General features: G+C 35.5%; 1 long non-coding RNA gene across 1 annotated transcript in view; it reads left to right on the top strand.

Moving 5' to 3' along the window:
- The window catches only part of LOC141561658 (uncharacterized), a 60,227-nt gene that overhangs the window by 17,062 nt on the left and 27,250 nt on the right, over nt 1-15,915 (top strand). The window lies entirely within an intron of this gene.

Below are 15,915 nucleotides of genomic sequence, written 5' to 3'. Positions count from 1 at the left end.
AGTATATGTATACATATTTATACAATTATCTTGTTGCACAAGAAAAATCAAATTTAGAAAGGTAAAAATAACCTGGGAAGAAAAACAAAAATGCAAGCAGTCCACATTCTTTTTCCAGTGTTCTTTTTCTGGGTGCAGCTAGTTCTATTCATCACTGATCAGTTAGAATTGAATTGGATTTTCTCATCGCCGAAAATATCTACTTCCATCAGAAATGATCCTCATATAGTATTGTTGTTGAAGTGTATAATGACCTTCTGGTTCTGCTTATTTCACTTAGCATTAGTTCATGTAAGTCTCTCCCAAGCCTCTCTGTATTCATCCTGCTGGTTTCTTACAGAACAATAATATTCTATAACATTCATATACCATAATTTACCCAGCCATTCTCCAAATGATGGGCATCCATTCAATTTACAGTTTCTAGCCACTATGAAAAGGGCTGCCACAAACATTTTTGCACATACAGGTCCCTTTCTCTTCTTTAATATCTCTTTAGGATATAAGCCCAGTAGTAACACTGCTAGATCAAAGAGTATGCACAGTTTCATTACTTTTTGAGCATAGTTCCAAAGTGCTCTGCAGAATGATTAGATGCATTAACAACTTCACCAACAACTTCATCAGTGTCCCAGTTTTCATGCATTCCCTCCAACATTCGTCATTATCTTTTCCTGTCATCTTAGACAATCTGACAGGTGTGTAGTGATATCTCAGAGTTGTCTTAATTTGCATTTCTCTGATCAATAGTGATTTGGAACACCCTTTCTTATGGCTAAAAATAGTTTCAATTTCATCATCTGAAAACTGTTCATATTCTTTGAGCACTTATCAATTGGAGTATGGCTTGATTTCTTATTAGAGTCAATTCTCTATATAGTTTGGAAATGAGGCTTTTATCAGAACCTTTAACTGTAAAAATGTTTCCCAATTTATTGCTTTCCTTCTAATCTTTTCTGCATTAGTTTTGTTTGTACAAAAAGCTTTTTAACTTGATATAATCAATATTTTCTATTTTGTGATCAATAATGATCTCTAGTTCTTTTTTTATTACAACTTCCTCCTCTGCCAGTCTGAGAGGTAAACTATCCTTTGTTCTTCAATTTATTTATAATCTCATTCTTTATGACTAAATCATGAACCCATTTTGATCTTACCTGTTGTTGTTTTTTAATAAAACCAACTCTTAGTTTTATTAATTCAATACTTTTTTTTACTTTCAATTTTATTATTTTCTCCTTTTATTTTTAGAATTTCAAGTTTAGTATTTGATTGGAGGTTTTTAATTTGCTCTTATTCTAGCTTTTTTAGTTGCAAGCCCAATTCATTGATCTTCTCTTTCTCTATTTTATGCAAGTAAGCCTCTAGAAATATAAAATTTCCCCTTATTACCACTTTGGCTGCATCCCATAAATTTTGGTATGTTGTCTCATTGTTGTCATTCTCCTGGGTGAAATTATTAATTGTGTCTATGATTTACTGATTCACCCATTCATTCTTTAGGATGAGATTATTTAGTTTCCAATTACTTTTTGGTCTATTTCCCCCTAACTTTTTGTTGAATGTAGTTTTTATTGCATTGTGATCTGAAAAGAATGCATTTACTATTTCTGCCTTTCTGCATTTAATTTTGAGGTCTTTATGTCCTAATATATGGTCAATTTTTGTATAGGTTCCATGAACTGCTGAGAAGAAAGTGTACTCCCTTCTGTCTCCATTCAGTTTTTTCCAAAGATCTATCATACCTATCATCTTTTCTTATTTGTTTTGTGGTTTGATTCATCTAATTCTGAGAGTGCAAGGTTAATATCTCCCACTATTATAGTTTTGCTCTCTATTTCTTCTTCAACTCTCAACTTCTCCCTTAGGAATTTAGATGCTATACCACTTGGCACATATATATTTAGAATTGATATTGCTTCATTATCTATGATATCCTTTAGCAAGATAGAGTTTTGTTCCTTGTCTCTTTTAATTAGATCAATTTTTGCTTTTGCTTGATTTAAGGATGGCTACTCCTGCTTTTTTTACTTCACCTAAAGCATAGTAGATTCTGCTCCAGCCTTTTACCTTTACTTTGTCTGTATCACTCTGTTTTAAATGTTTCCTGAAAACAACTTATTGTAGGATTCTGGCTTTTAATCCAGTCTACTATCCACCTTCACTTTATAGGAGAGTTCATCCCATTCACATTTATGGTTAAAACTACTAATTCTGTGTTTTCTGCCATTTATCCCCAGATTATACTTTTCTCTTTCCTTTCCCCTTTACCCCTATCCCCAGTATTAAACTTATGAGCACCAATTGCCTCAGCATCTCTCACTCTTTAGAATTCTTCCCTCTTTCCCCTTAAAGTTCCTTCCCCTTTCTTATACCTTTCCCTTACTATTTCTGTATTCCCTTCTATTTAGCTTACCCCTTTCCTTTTCCCTTTTCCTCTCCCACTTTTCAATGAGGTAAGAGAAGTTTGTAAACCAAACATGTCTAATATTTTTTCTTTGAGCCAAATCAGATGAGAGTAAGATTCACACAATGTTCCTCCCCCTCCCTTAATTCCCTCAGATAGGATAGGTTTCCTCTGCCTCTTCATGAGATGTAATTTCCCCCTTTTAACTGCACTTTTCCCTTTTTCTGATACAATTCCCTTTCCACTCTTAATTCTTTTTTTTATATTATAACAGCAAAATTAAATTATACATGCGCTCTTTCTGTATGCTTGTAACAGAAATACAGTTCTTAAGAGTTCTTTTTACTTTTTTATGCTTCTCTTGAGTCCCATATTTGGAGGTCAATTTTTTTTGTTTAGATCTGGTTTTTTCATTAGAAATAAATGGAATTCACCTGTTTCCTTGAATGATCATCTTCTTCTCTAGAAGAAAATGCTCAGTTTAGCTGGATATTTTATACTTGGCTGCATTCCAAGTTCCTTTGGCTTTTGGAATATCAGATTCTAGGCCCTTCAATCTTTTAATGTGGAAGCTGCTAGATTCTGGATGATCCTTATTGTGGCTCCTCAGTATTTAAATTATTTTTTTTTTTTCTGGCTGCTTGTAATATTCTTTCCTTAGTCTGATTGCTCTGAAATTTAGCCACAATATTTCTTGGAGTTTTTATTTTGGTGTTTTTCAGAAGGTGTTTGATGAATTCTTTCAATCCCATTTTATCTTCTGATTCTATAACATCTGGGCAGTTCTCTTTGGTGATTTCCTGAAATATAGTGTCTGAGGCTCTTTGGTCATCAATGTCATTCAGGGAGCCCAATAATCCTTAAGATTATCTCTCCTGTTGTTTTTTCCAAGTCAATATTTAACATTTTTTCCTTATTTTTTTCATTTTTTTGGTTTTGCTTGACTGATTCTTAATGTATCATCAAATCATTCATTTCCATTTGTTCAGTTCGGATTTTTAATGAGTTTTGTTCTTCATTTACTTTTTTAAAATTTCTTTTTATATATGCCCAATTGAGTTTTTTTAATGAGTTGTTTTGTTTTATGGAATTTTTTTCCATTTTATATTTTTTTAATGAGTTATTTTCTTTTTTTCAGTTCACAAATTCTGCTTTCCTAGGAGTTCTTTTTTTTTTTAATTTTTTATTATATATATATTTTTTATAATATTATCCCTTGTATTCATTTTTCCAAATTATCCCCCCTTCCCTCTATTCCCTCCCCTCGATGACAGGCAATCCCATACATTTTACATGTGTTACAATATAGTCTAGGTACAATACATGTGTGTGAATATCATTTTCTTGTTGCACAATAAACATTAGAATCCGAAGGTACATGCAACCTGGGCAGACAGATATTAGTGCTAACAATTTACATTCACTTCCCAGTGTTTCTTCTCTGGATGTAGCTACCTCTGTCCATCATTGATCAACTGGAAGTGAGTTGGATCTTCTTTATGTTGAAGATTTCCACTTCCATCAGAATACATCCTCATACAGTATTGTTGTTGAAGTGTACAGTGATCTTCTGGTTCTGCTCATTTCACTCAGCATCAGTTGATTTAAGTCTCTCCAAGCCTCTCTGTATTCCATCTGCTGGTCATTTCTTACAGAACAATAATATTCCATAACCTTCATATACCACAATTTACCCAACCATTCGCCAACTGATGGACATCCATTCATCTTCCAGTTTCTAGCTACAACAAAAAGAGCTGCCACAAACATTTTGGCACATATATGTCTCTTTCCGCTCTTTAGTATTTCTTTGGGATATAATCCCAGTAGTAGTGCTGCTGGGTCAAAGGGTATGCACAGTTTGATAACTTTTTGGGCATAATTCCAGATTGCTCTCCAGAATGGCTGGATTCTTTCGCAACTCCACCAGCAATGTATTAGTGTCCCAGTTTCCCCACATCCCCTCCAACATTCATCATTATTTGTTCCTGTCATCTTAGCCAATCTGACAGGTGTGTAGTGGTATCTCAGAGTGGTCTTAATTTGCATTTCTCTGATCAGTAGTGATTTGGAACACTCTTTCATGTGAGTGGATATAGTTTCAATTTCTTCCTCTGAGAATTGTCTGTTCATATCCTTTGACCTTTATCAATTGGAGAATGGTTCGGTTTCTTATAAATTAGGGTCAGTTCTCTATATATTTTGGAAATGAGACCTTTGTCAGAACCTTTGTTTTTAAAAATATTTTCCCAATTTGTTACTTCCCTTCTAATCTTGTTTGCATTAGTATTATTTGTACAGAAACTTTTTAGTTTGATGTAATCAAAATCTTCTATTTTGTGATCAATAATGATCTCTAGTTCTTCTCTGGTCATAAATTCCTTCCTCCTCCACAAGTCTGAGAGGTAGATTATCCTCTGTTCCTCTAATCTATTTATTATCTCCCTCTTTATGCCTAGATCATGGACCCATTTTGATCTTATCTTGGTATATGGTGTTAAGTGTGGATCCATATCTAATTTCTGCCATACTAATTTCCAGTTTTCCCAACAGTTTTTTCCGAATAATGAATTTTTATCCCTAATGTTGGTATCTTTGGGTTTGTCAAAGATTAGGTTGCTATTTATGTATCCTTTTTTGTCCTTTGTATCTAATCTGTTCCACTGATCTACCGGTCTATTTCTTAGCCAATACCAAATGGTTTTGGTGACTGCTGCTATATAATATAGCTTTAGATCAGGTACACTTAGACCACCTTCCTCTGAGTTTTTTTTCATTAGTTCCCTTGCAATTCTCGACCTTTTATTCTTCCATATGAATTTTGTTGTTATTTTTTCTAGGTCATTGAAATAGTTTCTTGGGAGTCTGATTGGTATAGCACTAAATAAATAGATTAGTTTGGGGAGTATTGTCATCTTTATTATATTCGCTCGGCCTATCCAAGAGCACTGAATGTCTTTCCAATTATTTAAATCTGATTTTATTTTTGTGGCAAGTGTTTTGTAATTTTTCTCATATAATTCCTGACTTTTCTTTGGTAGATGGATTCCCAAATACTTTATACTCTCAACATTTGTTTGGAATGGAATTTCTCTTTGTATCTCTTGCTGTTGCATTTTGTTAGTGATATATAAAAATGCCGAGGATTTATGTGGATTTATTTTGTATCCTGCCACTTTGCTGAAATTTTGAATTATTTCTAGTAGCTTTTTAGCAGAGTCTTTGGGGTTCTCTAAGTATACCATCATGTCATCTGCAAAAAGTGACAGTTTAATTTCCTCATTTCCTACTCTAATTCCTTGAATCTCTTTCTCGGCTCTTATTGCCGAGGCTAGCATTTCTAGTACTATATTGAATAGTAATGGTGATAGTGGGCAACCTTGTTTCACTCCTGATCTTACTGGGAAAGGTTGCAGTTTATTTCTATTGCATATTATGCTTACTGAAGGTCTTAAATATATGCTCCTGATTATTCTAAGGAATAGTCCATTTATTCCTATACTCTCAAGAGTTTTTAGTAGGAATGGATGTTGGATTTTGTCAAATGCTTTTTCTGCATCTATTGAGATGATCATATGGTTTTTATTAATTTGATTATTAATATGGTCAATTATACTAATAGTTTTCTTAATATTAAACCAGCCCTGCATTCCTGGAATAAATCCTACTTGATCATAGTGCATTATCCTGGAGATGATTTTCTGAAGTCTTTTTGCTAATATCTTATTTAAGATTTTAGCATCAATATTCATTAAGGAGATTGGTCTATAATTTTCTTTCTCAGTTTTCGATCTACCTGGTTTAGGTATCAGTACCATGTCTGTGTCATAAAAGGAGTTTGGTAGGACTCCTTCATCCCCTATTTTTTCAAATAATTTATATAACATTGGGGCTAATTGTTCTTTAAATGTTTGGTAGAATTCACATGTGAATCCATCTGGCCCTGGGGATTTTTTCCTGGGGAGTTGATTAATAGCTTGTTCTATTTCTTTTTCTGAAATGGGACTGTTTAAGCAATTTATCTCCTCCTCTGTTAATCTAGGGAGCCTATATTTTTGGAGGAAGTCATCCATTTCACTTAAGTTATCAAATTTATTGGCATAAAGTTGGGCAAAGTAACTCCTTATTATTTCTCTAATTTCCTCTTCATTGGTGGAAAGATCCCCCTTTTCATTTGTAAGACTATCAATTTGATTTTCCTCTTTCTTTTTTTTGATCAAATTTACCAAAGGTTTATCTATTTTATTGGCTTTTTCATAAAAACAACTCTTGGTTTTATTTATTAATTCAATAGTTTTTTTACTTTCAATATTATTGATTTCTCCTTTTAATTTTTGTATTTCAAGTTTAATTTTTGGTTGGGGGGGTTTATAATTTGGTCTTTTTCTAGCCTTTTAAGTTGTAATCCCAATTCGTTAATCTTCTCTTTATTTTCTTCAAATAAGCCTCTAAAGATCTAAAATTTCCCCTTATTACTGCTTTAGCTGCATCCCAAAGATTTTGATATGATGTCTCATCATTGTCATTATCTTGGGTGAAATTGTTAATTGTTTCTATAATTTGATCTTTCACCCAGTCATTCTTTAAGATGAGATTATTCAGTTTCCAATTACTTTTTGGTCTATTTACCCCTAAGTTTTTACTGAATGTAGCTTTTATTGCATTGTGATCTGAGAAGAATGCATTTATTATTTCTGCCTTCCTACATTTAATTTTGAGATCTTTATGTCCTAATATATGGTCTATTTTTGTATAGGATCCATGAACTGCTGAGAAGAAAGTATATTCCTTTCTATTGCCATTCAGTTTTCTCCGAAGGTCTATCATACCTAGTTTTTCTAATGTTCTATTTACTTTTTTAATTTCTTTCTTGTTTGTTTTGTGGTTTGATTTGTCTAAATCTGAGAGTGCAAGGTTGAGATCTCCCACTATTATAGTTTTACTGTCTATTTCTTCTTGCAGTTCTCTTAACTTTTCCTTTAGAAAGTTAGATGCTATACCACTTGGTGCATATATGTTTAGTATTGATATGGCTTCATTATTTATGCTACCTTTCAGCAGGATATAGTTTCCTTCCTTATCTTTTTTAACGAGATCAATTTCTGCTTTTGCTTGATCTGAGATAAGGATAGCTACCCCTGCTTTTTTGGCTTTACCTGAAGCATAATAGGCTCTGTTCCAACCTTTTACCTTTACTCTGTATGTATCTCCCTGCTTTAAGTGTGTTTCCTGTAGACAACATATTGGAGGGTTCTGCTTTTTGATCCAATCTGCTATCCGTCTCCGTTTGATGGGATCGTTCATCCCATTTACATTTACAGTTAAAATTACTAATTCTGTATTTCCTGCCATCATATTATCCCCAGATTATGCTTTTTTCCCTTGACCCCCCTGATCCCCCTCCCCGATATTTAATTTACAGACCCCCCTTGTGACGCGCAACCCTCCCTCTTTTTTTTTTTTTTTTTTTTTTAGGATCCCTCCCCCCTCCCTCCAAGTCCCTTCACTTATTCTCCTTTTCCTTTTCCCTTTTCCTCTCCCCCCTTTTAATGAGGTGAGAGAAAATTCTCTAAAAAACAAATATGATAATTATTTACTCTTTGAGCCTCTCCTGATGAGAGTAAGATTCACACAATGATTCTCCCCCTCACTAAGTTCCCTCAGATATGGTGTATTTTCTATGCCTCTTCCTGGGATGTAGTTTCCCTCTTTTTATCATTCCTTCCCCTTTTTCTGAACCGACCTCCTTCCCTTTACTAAACCCCCCTTTTTTTTTCTTTTATATCAGTAAAATCAAATTATCCTTGAGTACTTTTTATATACCCACAACAGAGTTACAGTTCTCAAGGGTTCTGTGTACCTTTTTCTGTTTCTCTTCAGTCTTGTGGATGTAGATCAAATTTTTTGTTTAAGTCTGGTTTTTTTCTTAGAAACATATAGAATTCCTCTTTTTCATTGAATGACCATCTTCTTCCATGGAAAAAGATGCTAAACTTAGCTGGGTAGTTCATTCTTGGTTGCAGTCCTTGATCTTTTGCCTTGCGGAATATCAGGTTCCAGGCCCTTCTATCTTTTAATGTGGAGGCAGCCAGATCTTGGGTGACCCTTCTTGTGGCACCTTGGTATTTAAATTGTTTTTTTCTAGCTGCTTGCAGGATTTTCTCCTTTGTGTGGTAATTCTGCAGCTTAGCCACTATATTCCGTGGTGTTCTTTTTTTAGGGTCTATTTCAGAAGGAGTTCGATGAATTCTTTCCACATCTACTTTCCCTTCTGTTTCTATTATCTCTGGACAGTTCTCTTTGATAATTTCCTGTAAAATAGAATCTAGGCTCTTTTTTTGGTCATAGTTTTCTGGAAGTCCAATAATCCGCAGATTATCTCTCCTAGATCTATTTTCCAGGTCTATAGATTTTCCCAGTAAGTATTTGACGTTGTTCTCCAGCTTCTCATTTTTCTTGTTTTGTTTGACTGATTCTTGGGTTCTCTGTGAATCATTCATTTCTATTTGTTCCATCCTGACTTTTAAGGAGTTATTTTCTTCTTTCACAATTTTTAGTTCTTTTTGTAAATGCCCAATTTCGTTTTTAAATGAATTATTTTGCTCTATTGAATTTTTTTCCATTTCCCTAATTTTTTTTTTGAGAATTTTCTTTTTCCAATTCAGAAATTCTATTTTCTTGAGACTTTTTTATCTTTTCCAATTCAGAAATCCTACTTTCCTGTGTTTTTGTAACCTTTTCTAATTCATAAATTTTGTTTCCCTGCATCTCCTGTGAATTCTTTATTTTTTCCAATTCCAATTTCAGGACGTTGTTATTCTCTATCATAGCTTCCCTTTCCTTTCCCCATTTTTCTTCAAACTCCCTTAATTTTTTAAGAGTTTCTTCTAGGAGAGAGTTATGTGATGGGGGGCAGGAATCGTTCCCCTTTAGGTTGTTATCTGCTGTCTCTCTGCTGTTAACTTCCTCGGGGTTGGATACCCGCTCTTTCTCTTTATAGAAGGAATCTATAGTTTTTCTGGCTTTTTTGCTCATATTTAAAAAATCTTTTGGGGTCTGTCCCTGGGGTAGGAAATTATTTATTTACTTCTTTACCAGCTTCCTCCCAGACCGGATGGATGCAGCGGCTCCTGCTCCTGAGCTTAGAGAGAGCTCTGGGAGAGAGTTCCCCACCCCCTCCCTGGAAGTGCCTCAGAGGTGATTAGCACTGCTGTGCTTCGAGGGCGTTGAATAGTAAAGACAGCACAAAGCCCAGCCTATGTGTCCGGGTTGGGCGTGGATGTCTGCAGCAGGTGACGTGAAAAGCCCCTGTGCTCAAACTGGAATTGTCTGCCAGAAACCGCGGTCCCTAGTTCAAAGGTTCCGCTTCTCTGGGACTTCCTGGAGCTGAGTTCCACTCCCTCCAGCTAAGCTAGGCAGTGTGTGTTGCCTTGGGCCGTATCCACCCACTTGTCAATCTCTTAACTATTCTCAGGTGGTAGCTGAGGCCACACACCCCTGGTGCCGAGATCTGCTGAGTCACCTCCAGGGTCGGGGGAAAATCCAATCTGAGTTTTAAAATATTTTGGCTTTCTCCTCTGAACTGCCAAACAATTAGCAGAGAAGAGCCAACAGCCTGTGCCAGATTCCCTCACCTCAGTGGCCTCTCCGATCCCAGAGCCCTTCCCAGCGCAATGGGCGCAGTATGCGAGCACCCAGCCGTCTGTGCTGGCCTCTCCTCTTCCTCCCCTGGGGACTGACCTTCTCTGCCGAAACTCCAGATTCTCTTCAGCTGGTAAGTCGTGCTTCCAGTCCTTGTGGTATCTATCAGTCCTGGGCTTATTTTGAGACTTAATTTATCTAATTGGTTGTGAGGGAATGAGGACGTTCACAGAGTCGTGTGTTTCTTCTCCGCCATCTTGGCTCCCTTATTCCTAGGAGTTCTTTATCTTTTCCAATTCACAAATTCTGTTTCCCTGGGAGTTTTTCAGCTTTTCCATTTCATATTTCAAGGAATTGTTTTCTTTTTCAAATATTTCTTTTAATGAATTATATGCCTTTTCCATACTCTGTTGCAGAGCTTCTTTTTCCTTTCCCCATTTTTCTTCTAGCTCTCTTTTAAGATCTTTTAAAATTTCTTCTAGGAGAGCCTTGTGTGATGGGGACCAGTATGTATTCCCCTTTGGGGTTTTGTCTGGAGATTGTCTGCTATTAGTCTCCTCAGGGTTGGAAATTGTTTTCTTTCAGTATAGAAGCTATCCATAGTTAGAGCTTGCTTTGCTTTTTTACTCTTTTTTTTTTAAACCCTTGGGGTCTGTCTTTAAGGCAAGGAGGTTCCTAGATTCCTCTACAGGACAAGGATGGACAGTGGGTGTCCTGTGAACAGGCTGCGAACTGCGCTGCGCTGCATAAGAGTGGCTTCACTGCCGAGAGCAGCTCTGCAGTGATTGTGCTGAGTCACTCCTAGTGGTGGATGGGTGTGGCTAGGTCCTGTGAAACTCTGCTGTTTTGGGGTACACTCTACCTTTTGCATTTGTGTAACTTCTCTGCTAATCTACTGCTTTGCAACCAAAGCAGAGCAGCCAACACTGTGGTATAGTCATCCTCGCAAATTTTCCACCCATGGAGACTGCACCCCACCCCTAGTCTGCTCAGCTTGTGCTGGCCTCTGTGTTCTGCCTCCCTGCCTGTGCTGGCCTCCTCCCACCAAATCAAGGCAGACCTTTTCTGGTGATCTTCCAAATTATCTTCTGCTAGTAATTTGTTGTACTCCCAATATTTGTGGATTCTACTAGTCAAGCACTATTTCAGAGGCTGAATTTTGTAATCAGTAGTGAGGGTAGTAAGGGAGATCAGAATGAAGTGTGGGTCCTCTCCTCCATGTTGGCTCTGCCCCATGGGGATGTGAACAGTTTAACCTTTAAATATATATATATTTTTCTGTTTACCTTTTAATGGTTCTCTTGAGTCTTCTCTTTGTAGATTAAATTTTCTGTTTAGTTCTGGGTTTTTTTTTTTCAATAGAAATAATTGAAAGTCTCTTAACTTTATTAAATCTCCATCTCCTTCCCCAAAATTTAATGCTGAGTCTCACTGAGTACTTAATTCTTGGTTGTAATTCTTTGCTTTCTGGAATATAATATTCTAGGCTCTCTAATCCTTTATTGTAGAAGCTGCCAGATCCTGGGTAAATCTGATTGTTGTTCCAATATTTGAATTGTTTTTGTCTGGCAGCTTGCAGTATTTTTTCCTTGAGATCATAGTTTTGGAGTTTTGCAACAATTTTCCTTAGGGTTTTCCTTGTGAGATTTCTTTCCAGAAGTGATAGATGGATTCTTTCCATGAATATTTCCTCCTCTTTTTCTAAAATATTGGGGCAGTTTTCCTTAATGAATTTTCGTAGAATGCTATCCAGGTTCTTTTTTTGGTCATGGCCTTCATGTAGGTCAGTCATTTTTAAATTGTCTCTTCTGGATCTTTTTTCCAGGTCAGCTATTTTGCCAGTGTGATATTTCACATTTTCTTCCACCTTTTCATTCTTTTTAGTCTGATTGATTCTTGCTGTTTCACAGAGTCATTAGCTTCTATTTTCCCTGTTTCAGTTTTTAATGATTTTCTTCAGATATCTTTTTTTCTGTTTGGTTTAATCTATTGTTTAAGTTGTTTTCTTCAAATAGATTTTTTTCCTTCCTTTTCCAAACTGTTGACTCTTTCATGAATACCTCTCATTTTTTCTTCCACTCTATTATTTGTTTTTTAAAGTCTTTTATGAGCATTTCCCAGAAGCCTCTTTGGGCTTGAGATCAGTTTATCTCACTCTGAGATTTTTTTCTGTGATCATTCTATTCTTGTATAAGTTTGTGTTTTGTTTGGTTTGCTCTGTCACCATAGTAGGTTTCTATGGTCAAGATTCTTTTCTGTTTCTTTCTCATAGTCTTTCCTTTTATTTTGGTATTTCCTCTTTTATTTTTTTTTATTTTCAAGGTGAAGCTCTGCTCCTGGGATAAAGAGAGCACAGTCTCAAGCTTCCTGTGCAGTTCTGAGCCTCGACTTTGAGCACAAGTGCTCCTTGTGTTTGTGGGGGATAGTTTTGCCTTCTCTGTTCAGAAAATAGCCTGGTTTCTCAGAGTTTGCCTTCTGAGATGGGACTGGAAACTGCCGCACTGATTTGCTCCTCTATTTGAAACAGGACTGAAGGTCTTAGTTGCTGGTTTGCTATCATTAAGACCCTCTTCACCAGCTTTTCCCAGAATCTATCTGACCTGGCCTGAATAACCTTTTTATTTCAGTGAGACTGACCTTTCTTGAAGTTTTTTCAGTCTGTCTGAGCTGGAGAGTGGTTTCATTCCATCAGACTCTGTTCAGAGGCTTGGTTTCATATAATTTTCAAGAAAAATTGGGAGAGCTTGAGCAGCTTCTTGACTGTACTCTGCCATCTTGATTCCACCTCTGTAACTCCTTCTATTTTCTTCAGATTTCATCTTCAATTATACTTTCTTAAATATTCAAACTTTGTTTCTTTCACCTATATTCTCAAACGTGCCCAAATCTCCCATCCCAAAAAAAATCCCAAAACTCACTGGGTCCTTCCATCCTTAAGATATCCATAGCCTTCTTCTGTTCCTCAGCCAAACCCCTAGAAAAAGTAATCTATATTTGCTGCCTTCAATTTTTCTATCACCCATTCCTTAACCCTTTGTCTTCAGATTTTGTCATACAACTGAAATTGACCTAAAAGTTATGGCTTCTTGATTGGTAAATGTGAAGTGTCTTTTATAGTATTTATCCTTCCAGAGCTGGCTACTATATTTTTCACTGTTAACCATTCCTTCCTCCTCTTCCCTTTTTTGGGTATTTTGTGAAAGTATTTTCTTCTGATTCTACTTGTCCGATGTTCCTTAATCTCCTTTCCTGGCTCATTCTTTAATCTAGTCCTTGAATTGTAGGCACTTTCCAGCTTCCAAAATCAAGCTTTCTTCTTTTCACCCTGATGATTTCTCTAAGCAGACAGATGCTTGTGCATGCACATGTAACTCTCTTCCTTGAAATTTGGTCCTGAATCACCAGTTGTCTATTGGACATTTTAAACTATATGTCTCACTTATGATGAAAAATGCTATTCTCCTCCCCAGAGGAATAATTGAGAGTTTAAATTTAGATTGAAGAATAGTTTTTAAGCTATTCTTCTTGTATGTGTGCTTTTTGGGGGGATCTATGTTTTCTTCAATAACATGTTGATATTTAAATGTTTCTCATGACCATACATGTATAACTTGTATCAAATTACTTGCCTTCTCAATGATAGGGGAGAAGTAAAAAATTTGGAAGTCAATAATTAAAAACGAATGCTAAAATTGTTTTTATATATAATTAGGGGAAAATAATAATTTTATTAACTTAATATCCTAGAGATCTCTCACACTCAACATATTCTAGATTGAACTCCTTATCTCCCCCCCCCAACGCAACCCCTACCCTTTTCCAGACCAAATTTCTATTAAAAGATTCTTAATTCTCATTTTCACTCCATATTGCCAATTGATAAAACTTGCCATTTCTATCTCTGTATTCTCTTCAATCTGACCCCTTCTATTCACACAGCTACCATCTTAGTTCAAATACTCATCTACTCTCATCTGAGTTTTTGCAACAGACTTCTAATTAGTTGTCAAATTTCCTATTCTATCCATGAAATCAATTAACAAACATTTCTTAAGTGCCTACTGTATACCTAACATTATGCTAAGTGCTGGGGCAGTCCCATAGTAATTTTCTTTAAGCACACATTTAACCACAACACTTCTTTTCTCAATAAATTTCAATGACTCCTTTTTGCTTTTAGAATAAAATTTATATCCCTATATTTAGTTTTTAAAGCTTTTTACTACCTCACTAGACACTTCTCCACCCACACTGGTTACTCCTCATTGTGTAATTTATGATCTGGTCAAAATGGCCATTTTTACTGCTTCTTATATATTATATTCTATTTCCTATTCTTATGCCAGGCCCCATGCTTGGAATGCCCTTCCTCTTTACTTCCACCTCATTATGTCCCTCTTTCTTCAAGACATAGCTTAAACACCATTATATTGTCTTTCTTGATCCAAACTGCTAGTGGTTTCCCTCCCAAAATACATTGTATTTAAAATCTTGACACTTGTAGTTTTCTTTTTGTTATACATGTTATGTTTTATATATACATATATATATACACATAAGTATAAAATTCAAGGTATTTACATTTTAATGGAGAAGAGAAGTATAAGTATATGTATACACACACACACACACACACACACATATGTGCATGTGTGCTTGCCTTCTCCATTAGAGTATAAATACCTTGAGTTGAGATAATTTCTTTGTCCCCAGCTCCTAGTATAGTTGTTAGTGCATATTTAGTACTTAATAAATGCTTGTTAAATGAGATAATTCAGAATAATTCCAATGATCTTGTGATAAAAAGAGCCATCTACATCCAGAGACATGAATGTGAGAATTGAGTGTGGTTCACAACATAGCATTTGCACTCTTTTTGTTGTTCACTTACATTTTATTTTTTTTCTCACTTTTTTTTCCTTTTTGATCTGATTTTTCTTGTGCAGCAAGGTAATTGTATAAATATATATATATATGATTGAACATATATGTTTAACACATTTAACATGTATTGGATTACTTGCTATCTAGGGGAAGGGGTGAAAAATTAGAACACAAGGTTTTGCAAGGGTCAACATTGAAAAATTATCCTTGCATATATATCGAAAATAAAAGGCTTCTTTTAATTAATTTGTTTTGAAATAAATACTTGTTAATTGGTCCATGGTTGGACAGGCTCAGCATCAAAAGATGAGCAATAAGATGAATTTCTCTTCCATCTTAGAAGATTGAAGAATTATTCATATTAATAAAATGGCAGATCTTTTGAAGTCATGATTCATTGTAAATCTGAAACTGAGCATGATATCACCTTGATTCCAGCATAATTCTTGATAAACTGTCACCAATTTTCTTATTTTAACCATATAGAGATGAGGGCTACAGCAGAGATGGATGGGATTCAGATGTTGAATGGTAGGACTCAAACAATGGTCTCAATGTTTTAGTGTCAACCTGACATTAATTTGAAACTGTAACCCCTAGTGTTCCTTCAGCTTTTTCAGCTTCCCATTGTTTACTATTCTTTCCTCATTAAATTATAAGGTCTTTGAGGGAAGGAATTGTCTTTTTTCTTATATTTCTAGATCTTGGCCCAGTGCTTACATACACATACACACACACACAGATACACATACACACACACACACACACACACACACACACACACACACACGATCTATGGGATTTCAAGCATAAAATTAGTCAACCATATGTTGACACCACAAAAATGAATATTATTTTGAACTGAATTCAGAGACTTATCTTCCATGGAATAAAGAGAATCTGACCATTTTGTTGGACTCTACTCTGACCAGACTACATATGTTGCAGTATAGGATTCAAATTGGGATATCACAATTTAAGAG

Source organism: Sminthopsis crassicaudata, chromosome 3 (genome assembly GCF_048593235.1).
Source record: "Sminthopsis crassicaudata isolate SCR6 chromosome 3, ASM4859323v1, whole genome shotgun sequence".
Classification (NCBI taxonomy): domain Eukaryota; kingdom Metazoa; phylum Chordata; class Mammalia; order Dasyuromorphia; family Dasyuridae; genus Sminthopsis; species Sminthopsis crassicaudata.
The sequence above is the reverse complement of the archived record's forward strand: the minus strand, read 5'-3'. Positions and strand labels throughout refer to the sequence as shown.